The following is a 20,881-nucleotide window of genomic DNA, read 5'->3' on the forward strand; positions in this document are numbered from 1 at the left end:
AGTGTTTCGGAGAGTTGGGCTGTGAGTGCTTCGGAGAGTTGGGCTGTGAGTGTTTCGGAGAGTTGGGCTGTGAGTGTTTTGGACAGTTGGGCAGTGAGTGTTTAGGAGAGTTGGGCTGTGAGTGTTTCGGAGAGTTGGGCTGTGAGTGTTTCGGAGAGTTGGGCTGTGAGTGTTTCGGAGAGTTGGGCTGTGAGTGATTCAGAGAGTTGGGCTGTGAGTGTTTCGGAGAGCTGAGCTGTGAGTGTTTCGGAGAGTTGGGCTGTGTTTCGGAGTGTTGGACTGTGAGTGTTTTGGAGAGTTGGGCTGTGAGTGTTTTGGAGAGTTGGGCTGTGAGTGTTTCAGAGAGTTGAGCTGTGAGTGTTTCGGAGAGTTGGGCTGTGAGTGTTTCGGAGAGTTGGGCTCTCAGTGTTTCGGAGAGTTGGGCTGTGAGTGCTTCAGAGCGTTGGGCTGTGAGTGTTTCGGAGATTTGGGCTGTGAGTGTTCCGGAGAGTTGGGCTGTGAGTATTTCGGAGAGTTGGGCTGTGAGTGTTTCGGAGAGTTGGGCTGTGAGTGTTTCGGAGAGTTGGGCTGTGAGTGTTTCGGAGAGTTGGGCTGTGAGTGTTTCGGAGAGTTGGGCTGTGAGTGTTTCGGAGAGTTGGGCTGTGAGTGCTTCGGAGAGTTGGGCTGTGAGTGTTTCGGAGTGTTGGGCTGTGAGTGTTTCGGAGAGTTGGGCTGTGAGTGTTTCGGAGAGTTGGGCTGTGAGTGTTTCGGAGAGTTGGGCTGTGAGTGTTTCGGAGAGTTGGGCTGTGAGTGTTTCGGAGAGTTGGGCTGTGAGTGTTTCGGAGAGTTGGGCTGTGAGTGTTTCGGAGAGTTGGGCTGTGAGTGTTTCGGAGAGTTGGGCTGTGAGTGTTTCGGAGAGTTGGGCTGTGAGTGTTTCGGAGAGTTGGGCTGTGAGTGTTTCGGAGAGTTGGGCTGTGAGTGTTTCGGAGAGTTGGGCTGTGAGTGTTTTGGAGAGTTGGACTGTGAGTGTTTCGGAGAGTTGGGCTGTGAGTGTTTCCGAGAGTTGGGCTGTGAGTGTTTCAGAGAGTTGGGCTGTGAGTGTTTCAGAGAGCTGGGCTGTGAGTGTTTCGGAGAGTTGGGCTGTGTTTCAGAGTGTAGGACTGTGAGTGTTTCGGAGAGTTGGGCTGTGAGTGTTTCGGAGAGTTGGGCTGTGAGTGTTTGGGAGAGTTGGGCTGCGAGTGTTTCAGAGTGTTGGACTGTGAGTGTTTAGGATAGTTGGGCTGTGAGTGTTTCGGAGAGTTGCGCTGTGAGTGTTTCGGAGAGTTGATCTGTGAGTGTTTCGGAGAGTTGGGCTGTGAGTGTTTCGGAGAGTTGGGTTGTGAGTGTTTCGGAGAGTTGGGCTGTGAGTGTTTCGGAGTGTTGGGCTGTGGGTGTTTCGGAGAGTTGGGCTGTGAGTGTTTCGGAGAGTTGGGCTGTGAGTGTTTCGGAGAGTTGGGCTGTGAGTGTTTCGGAGAGTTGGGCTGTGAGTGTTTTGGAGAGTTGGGCTGTGAGTGTTTAGGATAGTTGGGCTGTGAGTGTTTCGGAGAGTTGGGCTGTGAGTGTTTCGGAGAGTTGGGCTGTGAGTGTTTCGGAGACGTGGGCTGTGAGTGTTTCGGAGAGTTGGGCTCTCAGTGTTTCGGAGAGTTGAACTGTGAGTGTTTAGGATAGTTGGGCTGTGAGTGTTTCGGAGAGTTGGGCTCTGAGTGTTTCGGAGAGTTGGGCTGTGAGTGTTTCGGAGAGTTGGGCTGTGAGTGTTTCGGAGAGTTGGGCTGTGATTGTTTTGGAGAGTTGGGCTGTGAGTGTTTCAGAGAGTTGGCCTGTGAGTGTTTCAGATAGTTGGCTGTGAGTGTTTCGGAGAGTTGGGCTGTGAGTGTTTCGGAGAGTTGGGCTGTGCGTGTTTTGGAGAATTGGGCTGTGAGTGTTTTAGAGAGTTGGCCTGTGAGTGTTTCGGATAGTTGGCTGTGACTGTTTCGGAGAGTTGGGCTGCAAGTGTTTGGGAGAGTTGGGCTGTGAGTGTTTAGGTGAGTTGGGCTGTGAGTGTTTCGGAGAGTAGGTCTGTGAGTGTTTCGGAGAGTTGGGCTGTGAGTGTTTCGGAGTGTTGGGCTGTGAGTGCTTCGGAGAGTTGGGCTGTGAGTGTTTCGGAGAGTTGGGCTGAGAGTGATTCGGAGAGTTGGGCTGTGAGTGTTTTGGAGTGTTGGACTGTGAGTGTTTCGGATAGTTGGGCTGTGAGTGTTTCGGAGAGTTGGGCTGTGAGTGTTTTGCAGAGTTGGGCTGTGAGTGTTTCGGAGAGTTGGGCTGTGAGTGTTTCGGAGAGTTGGGCTGTGAGTGTTTCGGAGAGTTGGGCTGTGAGTGTTTCGGAGAGTTGGGCTGTGAGTGTTTCGGAGAGTTGGGCTGTGAGTGTTTCGGCGAGTTGTGCTGTGAGTGTTTCGGAGAGTTGGGAATGAGTGTTTCGGAGAGTTGGGCTGTGAGTGTTTCGGAGTGTTGGTCTGTGACTGTTTAGGATAGTTGGGCTGTGAGTGTTACGGAGAGTTGGGCTGTGAGTGTTTCGGAGAGTTGAGCTGTGAGTGTTTCAGAGAGTTGGGCTGTGAGTGTTTCGGAGAGTTGGGCTGTGAGTGTTTCGGAGAGTTGGGCTGTGAGTGTTTCAGAGAGTTGGGCTGTGAGTGTTTCGGAGAGTTGGGCTCTGAGCGTTTCGGAGAGTTGGGCTGTGAGTGTTTTGGAGAGTTGGGCTGTGAGTGTTTCGGAGAGTTGGGCTGTGAGTGTTTCGGAGAGTTGGACTGTGAGTGTTTAGGAGAGTTGGGCTGTGAATGTTTCAGAGAGTTGGGCTGTGAGTGTTTCGGAGAGTTCGGCTGTGAGTGTTTCGGAGAGTTGGGCTGTGAGTGTTTTGGAGAGTTGGGCTGTGAGTGTTCCAGAGAGTTGGCCTGTGAGTGTTTCGGAGAGTTGGGCTGTGAGTGTTTCGGAGAGTTGGGCTGTGAGTGTTTCGGAGAGTTGGTCTGTGAGTGTTTCGGAGTGTTGGACTGTGAGTGTTTAGGATAGTTGGGCTGTGAGTGTTTCGGAGAGTTGGGCTGTGAGTGTTTCGGAGAGTTGGGCTCTCGGTGTTTTGGAGAGTTGGGCTGTGAGTGTTTAGGTGAGTTGGACTGTGAGTGTTTCGGAGAGTAGGGCTGTGAGTGTTTCGGAGAGTTGGGCTGTGAGTGTTTCGGAGAGTTGGGCTGTGAGTGTTTCGGAGAGTTGGACTGTGAGTGTTTCAGACAGTTGGGCTGTGAGTGCTTCGGAGAGTTGGGCTGTGAGTGTTTCAGAGAGTTGGGCTGTGAGTGATTCAGAGAGTTGGGCTGTCAGTGTTTCGGAGAGCTGGGCTGTGAGTGTTTCGGAGAGCTGGGCTGTGTTTCGGAGTGTTGGACTGTGAGTGTTTTGGAGAGTTGGGCTGTGAGTGTTTCGGAGAGTTGGGCTGTGAGTGTTTCAGAGAGTTGAGCTGTGAGTGTTTTGGAGAGTTGGGCTGCGAGTGTTTCGGAGAGTTGGGCTCTCAGTGTTTCGGAGAGTTGGGCTGTGAGTGTTTCGGAGAGTTGGGCTGTGAGTGCTTCAAAGCGTTGGGCTGTGAGTGTTTCAGAGATTTGGGCTTTGAGTGTTCCGGAGAGTTGGGCTGTGAGTGTTTCGGAGAGCTGGGCTGTGAGTGTTTCGCAGAGTTGGGCTGTGTTTCGGAGTGTTGGACTGTGAGTGTTTTGGAGAGTTGGGCTGTGAGTGTTGTGGAGAGTTGGGCTGTGAGTGTTTCGGAGAGTTGGGCTGTGAGTGTTTCGGAGAGTTGGGCTCTCAGTGTTTCGGAGAGTTGGGCTGTGAGTGTTTCGGAGATTTGGGCTGTGAGTGCTTCAGAGCGTTGGGCTGTGAGTGTTTCGGAGATTTGGGCTGTGAGTGTTCCGGAGAGTTGGGCTGTGAGTATTTCGGAGAGTTGGGCTGTGAGTGTTTTGGAGAGTTGGGCTGCGAGTGTTTCGGAGAGTTGGGCTGTGAGTGTTTCGGAGAGTTGGGTTGTGAGTGTTTCGGAGAGTTGGGCTGTGAGTGTTTCGGAGAGTTGGGCTGTGAGTGCTTCGGAGAGTTGGGCTGTGAGTGTTTCGGAGAGTTGGGCTGTGAGTGTTTTGGACAGTTGGGCAGTGAGTGTTTAGGAGAGTTGGGCTGTGAGTGTTTCGGAGAGTTGGGCTGTGAGTGTTTCGGAGAGTTGGGCTGTGAGTGTTTCGGAGAGTTGGGCTGTGAGTGTTTCGGAGAGTTGGGCTGTGAGTGTTTCGGAGAGTTGGGCTGTGAGTGTTTCGGAGAGTTGGGCTGTGAGTGTTTCGGAGAGTTGGGCTGTGAGTGTTTCGGAGAGTTGGGCTGTGAGTGTTTCAGAGAGTTGGGCTGTGAGTGTTTCGGAGAGTTGGGCTGTGAGTGTTTCGGAGAGTTGAGCTGTGAGTGTTTCAGAGAGTTGGGCTGTGAGTGTTTCGGAGAGTTGGGCTGTGAGTGTTTCGGAGAGTTGGGCTGTGAGTGTTTTGGAGAGTTGGACTGTGAGTGTTTCGGAGAGTTGGGCTGTGAGTGTTTCCGAGAGTTGGGCTGTGAGTGTTTCAGAGAGTTGTGCTGTGAGTGTTTCGGAGAGTTGGGCTGTGTTTCGAAGTGTTGGACTGTGAGTGTTTCGGAGAGTTGGGCTGTGAGTGTTTCGGAGAGTTGGGCTGTGAGTGTTTCGGAGAGTTGGGCTGCGAGTGTTTCAGAGTGTTGGACTGTGAGTGTTTAGGATAGTTGGGCTGTGAGTGTTTCGGAGAGTTGCGCTGTGAGTGTTTCGGAGAGTTGAGCTGTGAGTGTTTCGGAGAGTTGGTCTGTGAGTGTTTCGGAGAGTTGGGCTGTGAGTGTTTCGGAGAGTTGGGCTGTGAGTGTTTCGGAGAGTTGGGCTGTGAGTGTTTCAGAGAGTTGGGCTGTGAGTGTTTTGGAGAGTTGGGCTGTGAGTATTTTGGAGAGTTGGGCTGTGAGTGTTTCGGAGAGTTGGGCTGTGAGTGTTTCGGAGAGTTGGGCTGTGAGTGTTTCGGAGAGTTGGGCTGTGAGTGTTTAGGATAGTTGGGCTGTGAGTGTTTCGGAGAGTTGGGCTGTGAGTGTTTCAGAGAGTTGAGCTGTGAGTGTTTCAGAGAGTTGGGCTGTGAGTGTTTCGGAGAGTTGGGCTCTCAGTGTTTCGGAGAGTTGGGCTGTGAGTGTTTCGGAGAGTTGGGCTGTGAGTGTTTCGGAGAGTTGGGCTGTGAGTGTTTCGGAGAGTTGGGCTGTGAGTATTTCAGAGAGTTGGGCTGTGAGTGTTTCAGAGCGTTGGGCTGTGAGTGTTTCGGAGAGTTGGGCTGTGAGTCTTTCGGAGAGTTGGGCTGTGAGTGGCTCGGAGAGTTGGGCTGTGAGTGTTTCGGAGAGTTGGGCTGTGAGTGTTTCGGAGAGTTGGGCTGTGAGTGTTTCGGAGAGTTGGGCTGTGAGTGTTTCGGAGAGTTGGGCTGTGAGTGCTTCGGAGAGTTGGGCTGTGAGTGTTTCGGAGAGTTGGGCTGTGAGTGTTTCGGAGAGTTGGGCTGTGAGTGTTTTGGAGAGTTGGGCTGTGAGTGTTTAGGATAGTTGGGCTGTGAGTGTTTCGGAGAGTTGGGCTGTGAGTGTTTCGGAGAGTTGGGCTGTGAGTGTTTCGGAGACTTGGGCTGTGAGTGTTTCAGAGAGTTGGGCTCTCAGTCTTTCGGAGAGTTGAACTGTGAGTGTTTAGGATAGTTGGGCTGTGAGTGTTTCGGAGAGTTGGGCTCTGAGTGTTTCGGAGAGTTGGGCTGTGAGTGTTTCGGAGAGTTGGGCTGTGAGTGTTTTGGAGAGTTGGACTGTGATTGTTTTGGAGAGTTGGGCTGTGAGTGTTTCAGAGAGTTGGCCTGTGAGTGTTTCGGATAGTTGGCTGTGAGTGTTTCGGAGAGTTCGGCTGTGAGTGTTTCAGAGGGTTGGGCTGTGAGTGTTTTGGAGAATTGGGCTGTGAGTGTTTCAGAGAGTTGGCCTGTGAATGTTTCGGATAGTTGGCTGTGACTGTTTCGGAGAGTTGGGCTGTGAGTGTTTCGGAGAGTTGGGCTGTGAATGTTTAGGTGAGTTGGGCTGTGAGTGTTTCGGAGAGTAGGGCTGTGAGTGTTTAGGAGAGTTGGGCTGTGAGTGTTTCGTAGAGTTGGGCTGTGAGTGCTTCAGAGAGTTGGGCTGTGAGTGTTTTGGAGAGTTGGGCTGTGAGTGATTCGGAGAGTTGGGCTGTGAGTGTTTTGAAGTGTTGGACTGTGAGTGTTTCGGATAGTTCGGCTGTGAGTGTTTCGGAGAGTTGGGCTGTGAGTGTTTGGGAGAGTTGGGCTGTGAGTGTTTCGGAGAGTTGGGCTTTGAGTGTTTCGGAGAGTTGGGCTGTGAGTGTTTCGGAGAGTTGGGCTGTGAGTGTTTCGGAGAGTTGGGCTGTGAGTGTTTCGGAGAGTTGGGCTGTGAGTGTTTCGGAGAGTTGGGCTGTGAGTGTTTCGGCGAATTGGGCTGTGAGTGTTTCGGAGAGTTGGGCTGTGAGTGTTTTGGAGAGTTGGGCTGTGAGTGTTTCGGAGTGTTGGTCTGTGACTGTTTAGGATAGTTGGGCTGTGAGTGTTTCGGAGAGTTGGGCTGTGAGTGTTTCAGAAAGTTGAGCTGTGAGTGTTTCGGAGAGTTGGGCTGTGAATGTTTCGGAGAGTTGGGCTCTCAGTGTTTCGGAGAGTTGGGCTGTGAGTGTTTTGGAGTGTTGGGCTGTGAGTGTTTCGGAGAGTTGGGCTGTGAGTGTTTCGGAGAGTTGGGCTCTCAGTGTTTCGGAGAGTTGGGCTGTGAGTGTTTTGGAGAGTTGGGCTGTGAGTGTTCCAGAGAGTTGGGCTGTGAGTGTTTTGGAGAGTTGGGCTGTGAGTGTTTCGGAGAGTTGGCCTGTGAGTGTTTCAGAGAGTTGGGCTGTGAGTGTTTTGGAGAGTTGGGCTGTGAGTGTTTCGGAGAGTTGGTCTGTGAGTGTTTCGGAGTGTTGGACTGTGAGTGTTTAGGATAGTTGGGCTGTGAGTGTTTCGGAGAGGTGGGCTGTGAGTGTTTCGGAGAGTTGGGCTCTCAGTGTTTTGGAGGGTTGGGCTGTGAGTGTTTCAGAGAGTTGGGCTGTGAGTGATTCAGAGAGTTGGGCTGTGAGTGTTTCGGAGAGCTGGGCTGTGAGTGTTTCGGAGAGTTGGGCTGTGTTTCGGAGTGTTGGACTGTGAGTGTTTTGGAGAGTTGGGCTGTGAGTGTTTTGGAGAGTTGGGCTGTGAGTGTTTCAGAGAGTTGAGCTGTGAGTGTTTCGGAGAGTTGGGCTCTCAGTGTTTCGGAGAGTTGGGCTGTGAGTGCTTCAGAGCGTTGGGCTGTGAGTGTTTCGGAGATTTGGGCTGTGAGTGTTCCGGAGAGTTGGGCTGTGAATATTTCGGAGAGTTGGGCTGTGAGTGTTTTGGAGAGTTGGGCTGCGAGTGTTTCGGAGAGTTGGGCTGTGAGTGTTTCGGAGAGTTGGGCTGTGAGTGTTTCGGAGAGTTGGGCTGTGAGTGTTTCGGAGAGTTGGGCTGTGAGTGTTTCGGAGAGTTGGGCTGTGAGTGCTTCGGAGAGTTGGGCTGTGAGTGTTTCGGAGAGTTGGGCTGTGAGTGTTTTGGACAGTTGGGCAGTGAGTGTTTAGGAGAGTTGGGCTGTGAGTGTTTCGGAGAGTTGGGCTGTGAGTGTTTCGGAGAGTTGGGCTGTGAGTGTTTCGGAGAGTTGGGCTGTGAGTGATTCAGAGAGTTGGGCTGTGAGTGTTTCGGAGAGCTGAGCTGTGAGTGTTACGGACAGTTGGGCTGTGTTTCGGAGTGTTGGACTGTGAGTGTTTTGGAGAGTTGGGCTGTGAGTATTTTGGAGAGTTGGGCTGTGAGTGTTTCAGAGAGTTGAGCTGTGAGTGTTTCGGAGAGTTGGGCTGTGAGTGTTTCGGAGAGTTGGGCTCTCAGTGTTTCGGAGAGTTGGGCTGTGAGTGCTTCAGAGCGTTGGGCTGTGAGTGTTTCGGAGATTTGGGCTGTGAGTGTTCCGGAGAGTTGGGCTGTGAGTATTTCCGAGAGTTGGGCTGTGAGTGTTTCGGAGAGTTGGGCTGTGAGTGTTTCGGAGAGTTGGGCTGTGAGTGTTTCGGAGAGTTGGGCTGTGAGTGTTTCGGAGAGTTGGGCTGTGAGTGTTTCGGAGAGTTGGGCTGTGAGTGTTTCGGAGAGTTGGGCTGTGAGTGTTTCGGAGAGTTGGGCTGTGAGTGTTTCGGAGAGTTGGGCTGTGAGTGTTTCGGAGAGTTGGGCTGTGAGTGTTTCGGAGAGTTGGGCTGTGAGTGTTTCGGAGAGTTGGGCTGTGAGTGTTTCGGAGAGTTGGGCTGTGAGTGTTTCGGAGAGTTGGGCTGTGAGTGTTTCGGAGAGTTGGGCTGTGAGTGTTTCGGAGAGTTGGGCTGTGAGTGTTTCGGAGAGTTGGGCTGTGAGTGTTTCGGAGAGTTGGGCTGTGAGTGTTTCGGAGAGTTGGGCTGTGAGTGTTTTGGAGAGTTGGACTGTGAGTGTTTCGGAGAGTTGGGCTGTGAGTGTTTCCGAGAGTTGGGCTGTGAGTGTTTCAGAGAGTTGGGCTGTGAGTGTTTCAGAGAGCTGGGCTGTGAGTGTTTCGGAGAGTTGGGCTGTGTTTCGGAGTGTTGGACTGTGAGTGTTTCGGAGAGTTGGGCTGTGAGTGTTTCGGAGAGTTGGGCTGTGAGTGTTTCGGAGAGTTGGGCTGCGAGTGTTTCAGAGTGTTGGACTGTGAGTGTTTAGGATAGTTGGGCTGTGAGTGTTTCAGAGAGTTGCGCTGTGAGTGTTTCGGAGAGTTGATCTGTGAGTGTTTCGGAGAGTTGGTCTGTGAGTGTTTCGGAGAGTTGGGCTGTGAGTGTTTTGGAGAGTTGGGCTGTGAGTGTTTCGGAGAGTTGGGCTGTGAGTGTTTCGGAGAGTTGGGCTGTGAGTGTTTTGGAGAGTTGGGCTGTGAGTGATTTGGAGAGTTGGGCTGTGAGTGTTTCGGAGAGTTGGGCTGTGAGTGTTTCGGAGATTTGGGCTGTGAGTGTTTCGGAGAGTTGGGCTGTGAGTGTTTAGGATAGTTGGGCTGTGAGTGTTTCGGAGAGTTGGGCTGTGAGTGTTTCGGATAGTTGGGCTGTGAGTGTTTCGGAGAGTTGGGCTGTGAGTGTTTCGGATAGTTGGGCTGTGAGTGTTTCAGAGAGTTGAGCTGTGAGTGTTTCAGAGAGTTGGGCTGTGACTGTTTCGGAGAGTTGGGCTCTCAGTGTTCTGGAGAGTTGGGCTGTGAGTGTTTCGGAGAGTTGGGCTGTGAGTGCTTCGGAGAGTTGGGCTCTCAGTGTTTCGGAGAGTTGGGCTGTGAGTGTTTCGGAGAGTTGGGCTGTGAGTGTTTCGGAGAGTTGGGCTGTGAGTGTTTCGGAGAGTTGGGCTGTGAGTATTTCAGAGAGTTGGGCTGTGAGTGTTTCAGAGCGTTGGGATGTGAGTGTTTCGGAGATTTGGGCTGTGAGTGTTTCGGAGAGTTGGGCTGTGAGTGTTTCGGAGAGTTGGGCTGTGAGTGTTTCGGAGAGTTGGGCTGTGAGTGTTTCGGAGAGTTGGGCTGTGAGTGTTTCGGAGAGTTGGGCTGTGAGTGTTTCGGAGAGTTGGGCTGTGAGTGTTTTGGAGAGTTGGACTGTGAGTGTTTCGGAGAGTTGGGCTGTGAGTGTTTCCGAGAGTTGGGCTGTGAGTGTTTCAGAGAGTTGGGCTGTGAGTGTTTCAGAGAGCTGGGCTGTGAGTGTTTCGGAGAGTTGGGCTGTGTTTCGGAGTGTTGGACTGTGAGTGTTTCGGAGAGTTGGGCTGTGAGTGTTTCGGAGAGTTGGGCTGTGAGTGTTTCGGAGAGTTGGGCTGCGAGTGTTTCAGAGTGTTGGACTGTGAGTGTTTAGGATAGTTGGGCTGTGAGTGTTTCAGAGAGTTGCGCTGTGAGTGTTTTGGAGAGTTGATCTGTGAGTGTTTCGGAGAGTTGGTCTGTGAGTGTTTCGGAGAGTTGGGCTGTGAGTGTTTCGGAGAGTTGGGCTGTGAGTGTTTCGGAGAGTTGGGCTGTGAGTGTTTCGGAGAGTTGGGCTGTGAGTGTTTTGGAGAGTTGGGCTGTGAGTGATTTGGAGAGTTGGGCTGTGAGTGTTTCGGAGAGTTGGGCTGTGAGTGTTTCGGAGATTTGGGCTGTGAGTGTTTCGGAGAGTTGGGCTGTGAGTGTTTAGGATAGTTGGGCTGTGAGTGTTTCGGAGAGTTGGGCTGTGAGTGTTTCGGATAGTTGGGCTGTGAGTGTTTCGGAGAGTTGGGCTGTGAGTGTTTCGGATAGTTGGGCTGTGAGTGTTTCAGAGAGTTGAGCTGTGAGTGTTTCAGAGAGTTGGGCTGTGACTGTTTCGGAGAGTTGGGCTCTCAGTGTTCTGGAGAGTTGGGCTGTGAGTGTTTCGGAGAGTTGGGCTGTGAGTGCTTCGGAGAGTTGGGCTCTCAGTGTTTCGGAGAGTTGGGCTGTGAGTGTTTCGGAGAGTTGGGCTGTGAGTGTTTCGGAGAGTTGGGCTGTGAGTGTTTCGGAGAGTTGGGCTGTGAGTATTTCAGAGAGTTGGGCTGTGAGTGTTTCAGAGCGTTGGGATGTGAGTGTTTCGGAGATTTGGGCTGTGAGTGTTTCGGAGAGTTGGGCTGTGAGTATTTCAGAGTGTTGGGCTGTGAGTGTTTCCGAGAGTTGGGCTGTGAGTGTTTCGGAGAGTTGGGCTGTGAGTGTTTTGGAGAGTTGGGCTGTGAGTCTTTCGGAGAGTTGGGCTGTGAGTGGCTCGGAGAGTTGGGCTGTGAGTGTTTCGGAGAGTTGGGCTGTGAGTGTTTCGGAGAGTTGGGCTGTGAGTGTTTCGGAGAGTTGGGCTGTGAGTGCTTCGGAGAGTTGGGCTGTGAGTGGTTCGGAGAGTTGGGCTGTGAGTGTTTTGGAGAGTTGGGCTGTGAGTGTTTTGGAGAGTTGGGCTGTGAGTGTTTAGGATAGTTGGGCTGTGAGTGTTTTGGAGAGTTGGGCTGTGAGTGTTTCGGAGAGTTGGGCTGTGAGTGTTTCGGAGACTTGGGCTGTGAGTGTTTCAGAGAGTTGGGCTCTCAGTGTTTCGGAGAGTTGAACTGTGAGTGTTTAGGATAGTTGGGCTGTGAGTGTTTCGGAGAGTTGGGCTCTGAGTGTTTCGGAGAGTTGGGCTGTGAGTGTTTCGGAGAGTTGGGCTGTGAGTGTTTTGGAGAGTTGGGCTGTGATTGTTTTGGAGAGTTGGGCTGTGAGTTTTTCAGAGAGTTGGCCTGTGAGTGTTTCGGATAGTTGGCTGTGAGTGTTTCGGAGAGTTCGGCTGTGAGTGTTTCGGAGGGTTGGGCTGTGAGTGTTTTGGAGAATTGGGCTGTGAGTGTTTCAGAGAGTTGGCCTGTGAATGTTTTGGATAGTTGGCTGTGACTGTTTCGGAGAGTTGGGCTGTGAGTGTTTCGGAGAGTAGGGCTGTGAGTGTTTAGGAGACTTGGGCTGTGAGTGTTTCGTAGAGTTGGGCTGTGAGTGCTTCAGAGATTTGGGCTGTGAGTGTTTTGGAGAGTTGGGCTGTGAGTGACTCGGAGAGTTGGGCTGTGAGTGTTTTGAAGTGTTGGACTGTGAGTGTTTCGGATAGTTGGGCTGTGAGTGTTTCGGAGAGTTGGGCTGTGAGTGTTTGGGAGAGTTGGGCTGTGGGTGTTTCGGAGAGTTGGGCTTTGAGTGTTTCGGAGAGTTGGGCTGTGAGTGTTTCGGAGAGTTGGGCTGTGAGTGTTTCGGAGAGTTGGGCTGTGAGTGTTTCGGAGAGTTGGGCTGTGAGTGTTTCGGAGAGTTGGGCTGTGAGTGTTTCGGCGAGTTGGGCTGTGAGTGTTTCGGAGAGCTGGGCTGTGACTGTTTTGGAGAGTTGGGCTGTGAGTGTTTCGGAGTGTTGGTCTGTGACTGTTTAGGATAGTTGGGCTGTGAGTGTTTCGGAGAGTTGGGCTGTGAGTGTTTCAGAAAGTTGAGCTGTGAGTGTTTCGGAGAGTTGGGCTGTGAATGTTTCGGAGAGTTGGGCTCTCAGTGTTTCGGAGAGTTGGGCTGTGAGTGTTTCAGAGTGTTGGGCTGTGAGTGTTTCGGAGAGTTGGGCTGTGAGTGTTTCGGAGAGTTGGGCTCTCAGTGTTTCGGAGAGTTGGGCTGTGAGTGTTTCGGAGAGTTGTGCTGTGAGTGTTTTGGAGAGTTGGGCTGTGAGTGTTTCGAAGAGTTGGGCTGTGAGTGTTTCGGAGAGTTGGACTGTGAGTGTTTAGAAGAGTTGGGCTGTGAATGTTTCGGAGAGTTGGGCTGTGAGTGTTTCGGAGAGTTGGGCTGTGAGTGTTTTGGAGAGTTGGGCTGTGAGTGTTTTGGAGAGTTGGGCTGTGAGTGTTTTGGAGAGTTGGGCTGTGAATGTTTCAGAGAGTTGAGCTGTGAGTGTTTCGGAGAGTTGGGCTGTGAGTGTTTCGGAGAGTTGGGCTCTCAGTGTTTTGGAGAGTTGGGCTGTGAGTGTTTCGGAGAGTTGGGCTGTGAGTGCTTCAGAGCGTTGGGCTGTGAGTGTTTCGGAGATTTGGGCTGTGAGTGTTCCGGAGAGTTGGGCTGTGAGTATTTCGGAGAGTTGGGCTGTGATTGTTTCGGAGAGTTGGACTGTGAGTGTTTCGGAGAGTTGGGCTGTGAGTGTTTCGGAGAGTTGGGCTGTGAGTGCTTCGGAGAGTTGGGCTGTGAGTATTTCGGAGAGTTGGGCTGTGAGTGTTTTGGACAGTTGGGCAGTGAGTGTTTAGGAGAGTTGGGCTGTGGGTGTTTCGGAGAGTTGGGCTGTGAGTGTTTCGGAGAGTTGCGCTGTGAGTGTTTCGGAGAGTTGAGCTGTGAGTGTTTCGGAGAGTTGGTCTGTGAGTGTTTCGGAGAGTTGGGCTGTGAGTGTTTCGGAGAGTTGGGCTGTGAGTGTTTCGGAGAGTTGGGCTGTGAGTGTTTCGGAGAGTTGGGCTGTGAGTGTTTTGGAGAGTTGGGCTGTGAGTGTTTTGGAGAGTTGGGCTGTGAGTGTTTCAGAGAGTTGAGCTGTGAGTGTTTCGGAGAGTTGGGCTGTGAGTGTTTCGGAGAGTTGGGCTCTCAGTGTTTTGGAGAGTTGGGCTGTGAGTGTTTCGGAGATTTGGGCTGTGAGAGTTCCGGAGAGTTGGGCTGTGAGTGTTTCGGAGAGCTGGGCTGTGAGTGTTTCGGAGAGTTGGGCTGTGTTTCGGAGTGTTGGACTGTGAGTGTTTTGGAGAGTTGGGCTGTGAGTGTTTTGGAGAGTTGGGCTGTGAATGTTTCAGAGAGTTGAGCTGTGAGTGTTTCGGAGAGTTGGGCTGTGAGTGTTTCGGAGAGTTGGGCTCTCAGTGTTTTGGAGAGTTGGGCTGTGAGTGTTTCGGAGAGTTGGGCTGTGAGTGCTTCAGAGCGTTGGGCTGTGAGTGTTTCGGAGATTTGGGCTGTGAGTGTACCGGAGAGTTGGGCTGTGAGTATTTCGGAGAGTTGGGCTGTGAGTGTTTTGGAGAGTTGGGCTGCGAGTGTTTCGAAGAGTTGGGCTGTGAGTGTTTCGGAGAGTTGGGCTGTGAGTGTTTCGGAGAGTTGGGCTGTGAGTGTTTTGGAGAGTTGGGCTGTGAGTGTTTCGGAGAGTTGGGCTGTGAGTGCTTCGGAGAGTTGGGCTGTGAGTATTTCGGAGAGTTGGGCTGTGAGTGTTTTGGACAGTAGGGCAGTGAGTGTTTAGGAGAGTTGGGCTGTGAGTGTTTCGGAGAGTTGGGCTGTGAGTGTTTCGGAGAGTTGCGCTGTGAGTGTTTCGGAGAGTTGAGCTGTGAGTGTTTCGGAGAGTTGGTCTGTGAGTGTTTCGGAGAGTTGGGCTGTGAGTGTTTCGGAGAGTTGGGCTGTGAGTGTTTCGGAGAGTTGGGCTGTGAGTGTTTCGGAGAGTTGGGCTGTGAGTGTTTTGGAGAGTTGGGCTGTGAGTGTTTTGGAGAGTTGGGCTGTGAGTGTTTCGGAGAGTTGGGCTGTGAGTGTTTCGGAGAGTTGGGCTGTGAGTGTTTAGGATAATTGGGCTGTGAGTGTTTCGGAGAGTTGGGCTGTGAGTGTTTCAGAGAGTTGGGCTCTCAGTGTTTCGGAGGGTTGGGCTGTGAGTGTTTCGGAGAGTTGGGCTGTGAGTGTTTCGGAGAGTTAGGCTGTGAGTGTTTCGGAGAGTTGGGCTGTGAGTATTTCAGAGAGTTGGGCTGTGAGTGTTTCAGAGCGTTGGGCTGTGAGTGTTTCGGAGATTTGGGCTGTGAGTGTTTCGGAGAGTTGGGCTGTGAGTATTTCGGAGTGTTGGGCTGTGAGTGTTTTGGAGAGTTGGGCTGTGAGTGTTTCGGAGAGTTGGGCTGTGAGTGTTTTGGAGAGTTGGGCTGTGAGTCTTTCGGAGAGTTGGGCTGTGAGTGGCTCGGAGAGTTGGGCTGTGAGTGTTTCGGAGAGTTGGGCTGTGAGTGTTTCGGAGAGTTGGGCTGTGACTGTTTCGGAGAGTTGGCCTGTGAGTGTTTCAGAGAGTTGGGCTGTGAGTGTTTCGGAGAGTTGGTCTGTGAGTGTTTCGGAGAGTTGGGCTGTGAGTGTTTCGGAGAGTTGGGCTGTGAGTGCTTCAGAGAGTTGGGCTGTGAGTGTTTCGGAGAGTTGGGCTGTGAGTGTTTCGGAGAGTTGGGCTGTGAGTGTTTTGGAGAGTTGGGCTGTGAGTGTTTAGGATAGTTGGGCTGTGAGTGTTTCGGAGAGTTGGGCTGTGAGTGTTTCGGAGAGTTGGGCTGTGAGTGTTTCGGAGACTTGGGCTGTGAGTGTTTCAGAGAGTTGGGCTCTCAGTGTTTCGGAGAGTTGAACTGTGAATGTTTAGGATAGTTGGGCTGTGAGTGTTTCGGAGAGTTGGGCTCTGAGTGTTTCGGAGAGTTGGGCTGTGAGTGTTTCGGAGAGTTGGGCTGTGAGTGTTTTGGAGAGTTGGGCTGTGATTGTTTTGGAGAGTTGGGCTGTGAGTGTTTCAGAGACTTGGCCTGTGAGTGTTCCGGATAGTTGGCTGTGAGTGTTTCGGAGAGTTCGGCTGTGAGTGTTTCGGAGGGTTGGGCTGTGAGTGTTTTGGAGAATTGGGCTGTGAGTGTTTCAGAGAGTTGGCCTGTGAATGTTTCGGATAGTTGGCTGTGACTGTTTCGGAGAGTTGGGCTGTGAGTGTTTCGGAGAGTTGGGCTGTGAGTGTTTAGGTGAGTTGGGCTGTGAGTGTTTCGGAGAGTAGGGCTGTGAGTGTTCAGGAGAGTTGGGCTGTGAGTGTTTCGTAGAGTTGGGCTGTGAGTGCTTCAGAGAGTTGGGCTGTGAGTGTTTTGGAGAGTTGGGCTGTGAGTGATTCGGAGAGTTGGGCTGTGAGTGCTTCAGAGAGTTGGGCTGTGAGTGTTTTGGAGAGTTGGGCTGTGAGTGATTCGGAGAGTTGGGCTGTGAGTGTTTTGAAGTGTTGGACTGTGAGTGTTTCGGAGAGTTGGGCTGTGAGTGCTTCAGAGAGTTGGGCTGTGAGTGTTTTGGAGAGTTGGGCTGTGAGTGTTTTGGAGAGTTGGGCTGTGAGTGCTTCAGAGAGTTGGGCTGTGAGTGTTTTGGAGAGTTGGGCTGTGAGTGTTTTGGAGAGTTGGGCTGTGAGTGTTTCGTAGAGTTGGGCTGTGAGTGATTCGGAGAGTTGGGCTGTGAGTGCTTCAGAGAGTTGGGCTGTGAGTGTTTTGGAGAGTTGGGCTGTGAGTGTTTTGGAGAGTTGGGCTGTGAGTGCTTCAGAGAGTTGGGCTGTGAGTGTTTTGGAGAGTTGGGCTGTGAGTGTTTCGGAGTGTTGGACTGTGAGTGTTTCGGAGAGTTGGGCTGTGATTGTTTCGGAGAGTTGGGCATTGAGTGTTTGGGAGAGTTGGGCTGTGAGTGTTTCGGAGAGTTGGGCTTTGAGTGTTTCGGAGAGTTGGGCTGTGAGTGTTTCGGAGAGTTGGGCTGTGAGTGTTTCGGAGAGTTGGGCTGTGAGTGTTTCGGAGAGTTGGGCTGTGAGTGTTTCGGAGAGTTGGGCTGTGAGTGTTTCGGCGAGTTGGGCTGTGAGTGTTTCGGAGAGTTGGGCTGTGAGTGTTTTGGAGAGTTGGGCTGTGAGTGTTTCGCAGTGTTGGTCTGTGACTGTTTAGGATAGTTGGGCTGTGAGTGTTTCGGAGAGTTGGGCTGTGAGTGTTTCAGAAAGTTGAGCTGTGAGTGTTTCGGAGAGTTGGGCTGTGAATGTTTGGGAGAGTTGGGCTCTCAGTGTTTCGGAGAGTTGGGCTGTGAGTGTTTCGGAGTGTTGGGCTGTGAGTGTTTCGGAGAGTTGGGCTGTGAGTGTTTCGGAGAGTTGGGCTCTCAGTGTTTCGGAGAGTTGGGCTGTGAGTGTTTCGGAGAGTTGGGCTGTGAGTGTTTTGGAGAGTTGGGCTGTGAGTGTTTCGGAGAGTTGGGCTGTGAGTGTTTCGGAGAGTTGGGCTCTGAGTGTTTCGGAGAGTTGGGCTGTGAGTGTTTTGGAGAGTTGGGCTGTGAGTGTTTCGGAGAGTTGGGCTGTGAGTGTTTCGGAGAGTTGGACTGTGAGTGTTTAGGAGAGTTGGGCTGTGAATGTTTCGGAGAGTTGGGCTGTGAGTGTTTCGGAGAGTTGGGCTGTGAGTGTTTCGGAGAGTTGAGCTGTGAGTGTTTTGGAGAGTTGGGCTGTGAGTGTTCCAGAGAGCTGGGCTGTGAGTGTTTTGGAGAGTTGGGCTGTGAGTGTTTCGGAGAGTTGGCCTGTGAGTGTTTCAGAGAGTTGGGCTGTGAGTGTTTCGGAGAGTTGGGCTATGAGTGTTTCGGAGAGTTGGTCTGTGAGTGTTTCGGAGTGTTGGACTGTGAGTGTTTAGGATAGTTGGGCTGTGAGTGTTTCGGAGAGTTGGGCTGTGAGTGTTTCGGAGAGTTGGGCTCTCAGTGTTTTGGAGGGTTGGGCTGTGAGTGTTTCAGAGAGTTGGGCTGTGAGTGATTCAGAGAGTTGGGCTGTGAGTGTTTCGGAGAGCTGAGCTGTGAGTGTTTCGGAGAGTTGGGCTGTGTTTCGGAGTGTTGGACTGTGAGTGTTTTGGAGAGTTGGGCTGTGAGTGTTTCGGAGAGTTGGGCTGTGAGTGTTTCAGAGAGTTGAGCTGTGAGTGTTTTGGAGAGTTGGGCTGTGAGTGTTTCGGAGAGTTGGGCTCTCAGTGTTTCGGAGAGTTGGGCTGTGAGTGCTTCAGAGCGTTGGGCTGTGAGTGTTTCGGAGATTTGGGCTGTGAGTGTTCCGGAGAGTTGGGCTGTGAGTATTTCGGAGAGTTGGGCTGTGGGTGTTTTGGAGAGTAGGGCTGCGAGTGTTTCGGAGAGTTGGGCTGTGAGTGTTTCGGAGAGTTGGGCTGTGAGTGTTTCGGAGAGTTGGGCTGTGAGTGTTTCGGAGAGTTGGGCTGTGAGTGCTTCGGAGAGTTGGGCTGTGAGTGTTTCGGAGAGTTGGGCTGTGAGTGTTTTGGACAGTTGGGCAGTGAGTGTTTAGGAGAGTTGGGCTGTGAGTGTTTCGGAGAGTTGGGCTGTGAGTGTTTCGGAGAGTTGGGCTGTGAGTGTTTCGGAGCGTTGGGCTGTGAGTGTTTCGGAGAGTTGGGCTGTGAGTGTTTCGGAGAGTTGGGCTGTGAGTGTTTCGGAGAGTTGGGCTGTGAGTGTTTCGGAGAGTTGGGCTGTGAGTGTTTCGGAGAGTTGGGCTGTGAGTGTTTCTGAGAGTTGGGCTGTGAGTGTTTCGGAGAGTTGGGCTGTGAGTGTTTCGGAGAGTTGGGCTGTGGGTGTTTCGGAGAGTTGGGCTGTGAGTGTTTCGGAGAGTTGGGCTGTGAGTGTTTCAGAGAGTTGGGCTGTGTGTGTTTTGGAGAGTTGGACTGTGAGTGTTTCGGGGAGTTGGGCTGTGAGTGTTTCCGAGAGTTGGGCTGTGAGTGTTTCAGAGAGTTGGGCTGTGAGTGTTTCAGAGAGCTGGGCTGTGAGTGTTTCGGAGAGTTGGGCTGTGTTTCGGAGTGTTGGACTGTGAGTGTTTCGGAGAGTTGGGCTGTGAGTGTTTCGGAGAGTTGGGCTGTGAGTGTTTCAGAGAGTTGGGCTGCGAGTGTTTCAGAGTGTTGGACTGTGAGTGTTTAGGATAGTTGGGCTGTGAGTGTTTCGGAGAGTTGCGCTGTGAGTGTTTCGGAGAGTTGAGCTGTGAGTGTTTCGGAGAGTTGGTCTGTGAGTGTTTCGGAGAGTTGGGCTGTGAGTGTTTCGGAGAGTTGGACTGTGAGTGTTTCGGAGAGTTGCGCTGTGAGTGTTTCGGAGAGTTGGGCTGTGAGTGTTCCGGAGAGTTGGGCTGTGAGTGTTTTGGAGAGTTGGGCTGTGAGTGTTTCGGAGAGTTGGTCTGTGAGTGTTTCAGAGAGTTGAGCTGTGAGTGTTTCAGAGAGTTGGGCTGTGAGTGTTTCGGAGAGTTGGGCTCTCAGTGTTTCGAAGAGTTGGGCTGTGAGTGTTTCGGAGAGTTGGGCTGTGAGTGTTTCGGAGAGTTGGGCTGTGAGTGTTTCGGAGAGTTGGGCTGTGAGTGTTTTGGAGAGTTGGGCTGTGAGTGATTTGGAGAGTTGGGCTGTGAGTGTTTCGGAGAGTTGGGCTGTGAGTGTTTCGGAGATTTGGGCTGTGAGTGTTTCGGAGAGTTGGGCTGTGAGTGTTTAGGATAGTTGGGCTGTGAGTGTTTCGGAGAGTTGGGCTGTGAGTGTTTCGGATAGTTGGGCTGTGAGTGTTTCGGAGAGTTGGGCTGTGAGTGTTTTGGATAGTTGGGCTGTGAGTGTTTCAGAGAGTTGAGCTGTGAGTGTTTCAGAGAGTTGGGCTGTGACTGTTTCGGAGAGTTGGGCTCTCAGTGTTCTGGAGAGTTGGGCTGTGAGTGTTTCGGAGAGTTGGGCTGTGAGTGCTTCGGAGAGTTGGGCTCTCAGTGTTTCGGAGAGTTGGGCTGTGAGTGTTTCGGAGAGTTGGGCTGTGAGTGTTTCGGAGAGTTGGGCTGTGAGTGTTTCGGAGAGTTGGGCTGTGAGTATTTCAGAGAGTTGGGCTGTGAGTGTTTCAGAGCGTTGGGATGTGAGTGTTTCGGAGATTTGGGCTGTGAGTGTTTCGGAGAGTTGGGCTGTGAGTATTTCGGAGTGTTGGGCTGTGAGTGTTTCGGAGAGTTGGGCTGTGAGTGTTTCGGAGAGTTGGGCTGTGAGTGTTTTGGAGAGTTGGGCTGTGAGTCTTTCGGAGAGTTGGGCTGTGAGTGGCTCGGAGAGTTGGGCTGTGAGTGTTTCGGAGAGTTGGGCTGTGAGTGTTTCGGAGAGTTGGGCTGTGAGTGTTTCGGAGAGTTGGGCTGTGAGTGTTTCGGAGAGTTGGGCTGTGAGTGCTTCGGAGAGTTGGGCTGTGAGTGGTTCGGAGAGTTGGGCTGTGAGTGTTTTGGAGAGTTGGGCTGTGAGTGTTTTGGAGAGTTGGGCTGTGAGTGTTTAGGATAGTTGGGCTGTGAGTGTTTTGGAGAGTTGGGCTGTGAGTGTTTCGGAGAGTTGGGCTGTGAGTGTTTCGGAGACTTGGGCTGTGAGTGTTTCAGAGAGTTGGGCTCTCAGTGTTTCGGAGAGTTGAACTGTGAGTGTTTAGGATAGTTGGGCTGTGAGTGTTTCGGAGAGTTGGGCTCTGAGTGTTTCGGATAGTTGGGCTGTGAGTGTTTCGGAGAGTTGGGCTGTGAGTGTTTTGGAGAGTTGGGCTGTGATTGTTTTGGAGAGTTGGGCTGTGAGTTTTTCAGAGAGTTGGCCTGTGAGTGTTTCGGATAGTTGGCTGTGAGTGTTTCGGAGAGTTCGGCTGTGAGTGTTTCGGAGGGTTGGGCTGTGAGTGTTTTGGAGAATTGGGCTGTGAGTGTTTCAGAGAGTTGGCCTGTGAATGTTTTGGATAGTTGGCTGTGACTGTTTCGGAGAGTTGGGCTGTGAGTGTTTCGGAGAGTTGGGCTGTGAGTGTTTAGGTGAGTTGGGCTGTGAGTGTTTCGGAGAGTAGGGCTGTGAGTGTTTAGGAGACTTGGGCTGTGAGTGTTTCGTAGAGTTGGGCTGTGAGTGCTTCAGAGAGTTGGGCTGTGAGTGTTTTGGAGAGTTGGGCTGTGAGTGACTCGGAGAGTTGGGCTGTGAGTGTTTTGAAGTGTTGGACTGTGAGTGTTTCGGATAGTTGGGCTGTGAGTGTTTCGGAGAGTTGGGCTGTGAGTGTTTGGGAGAGTTGGGCTGTGGGTGTTTCGGAGAGTTGGGCTTTGAGTGTTTCGGAGAGTTGGGCTGTGAGTGTTTCGGAGAGTTGGGCTGTGAGTGTTTCGGAGAGTTGGGCTGTGAGTGTTTCGGAGAGTTGGGCTGTGAGTGTTTCGGAGAGTTGGGCTGTGAGTGTTTCGGCGAGTTGGGCTGTGAGTGTTTCGGAGAGTTGGGCTGTGACTGTTTTGGAGAGTTGGGCTGTGAGTTTTTCGGAGTGTTGGTCTGTGACTGTTTAGGATAGTTGGGCTGTGAGTGTTTCGGAGAGTTGGGCTGTGAGTGTTTCAGAAAGTTGAGCTGTGAGTGTTTCGGAGAGTTGGGCTGTGAATGTTTCGGAGAGTTGGGCTCTCAGTGTTTCGGAGAGTTGGGCTGTGAGTGTTTCAGAGTGTTGGGCTGTGAGTGTTTCGGAGTGTTGGGCTGTGAGTGTTTCGGAGAGTTGGGCTCTCAGTGTTTCGGAGAGTTGGGCTGTGAGTGTTTCGGAGAGTTGTGCTGTGAGTGTTTTGGAGAGTTGGGCTGTGAGTGTTTCGAAGAGTTGGGCTGTGAGTGTTTCGGAGAGTTGGACTGTGAGTGTTTAGAAG

This window comes from Somniosus microcephalus, chromosome 21, assembly GCF_052327205.1.
Source record: "Somniosus microcephalus isolate GS21.2 chromosome 21, FLI_Smic_1.0, whole genome shotgun sequence".
Lineage (NCBI taxonomy): Eukaryota > Metazoa > Chordata > Chondrichthyes > Squaliformes > Somniosidae > Somniosus > Somniosus microcephalus.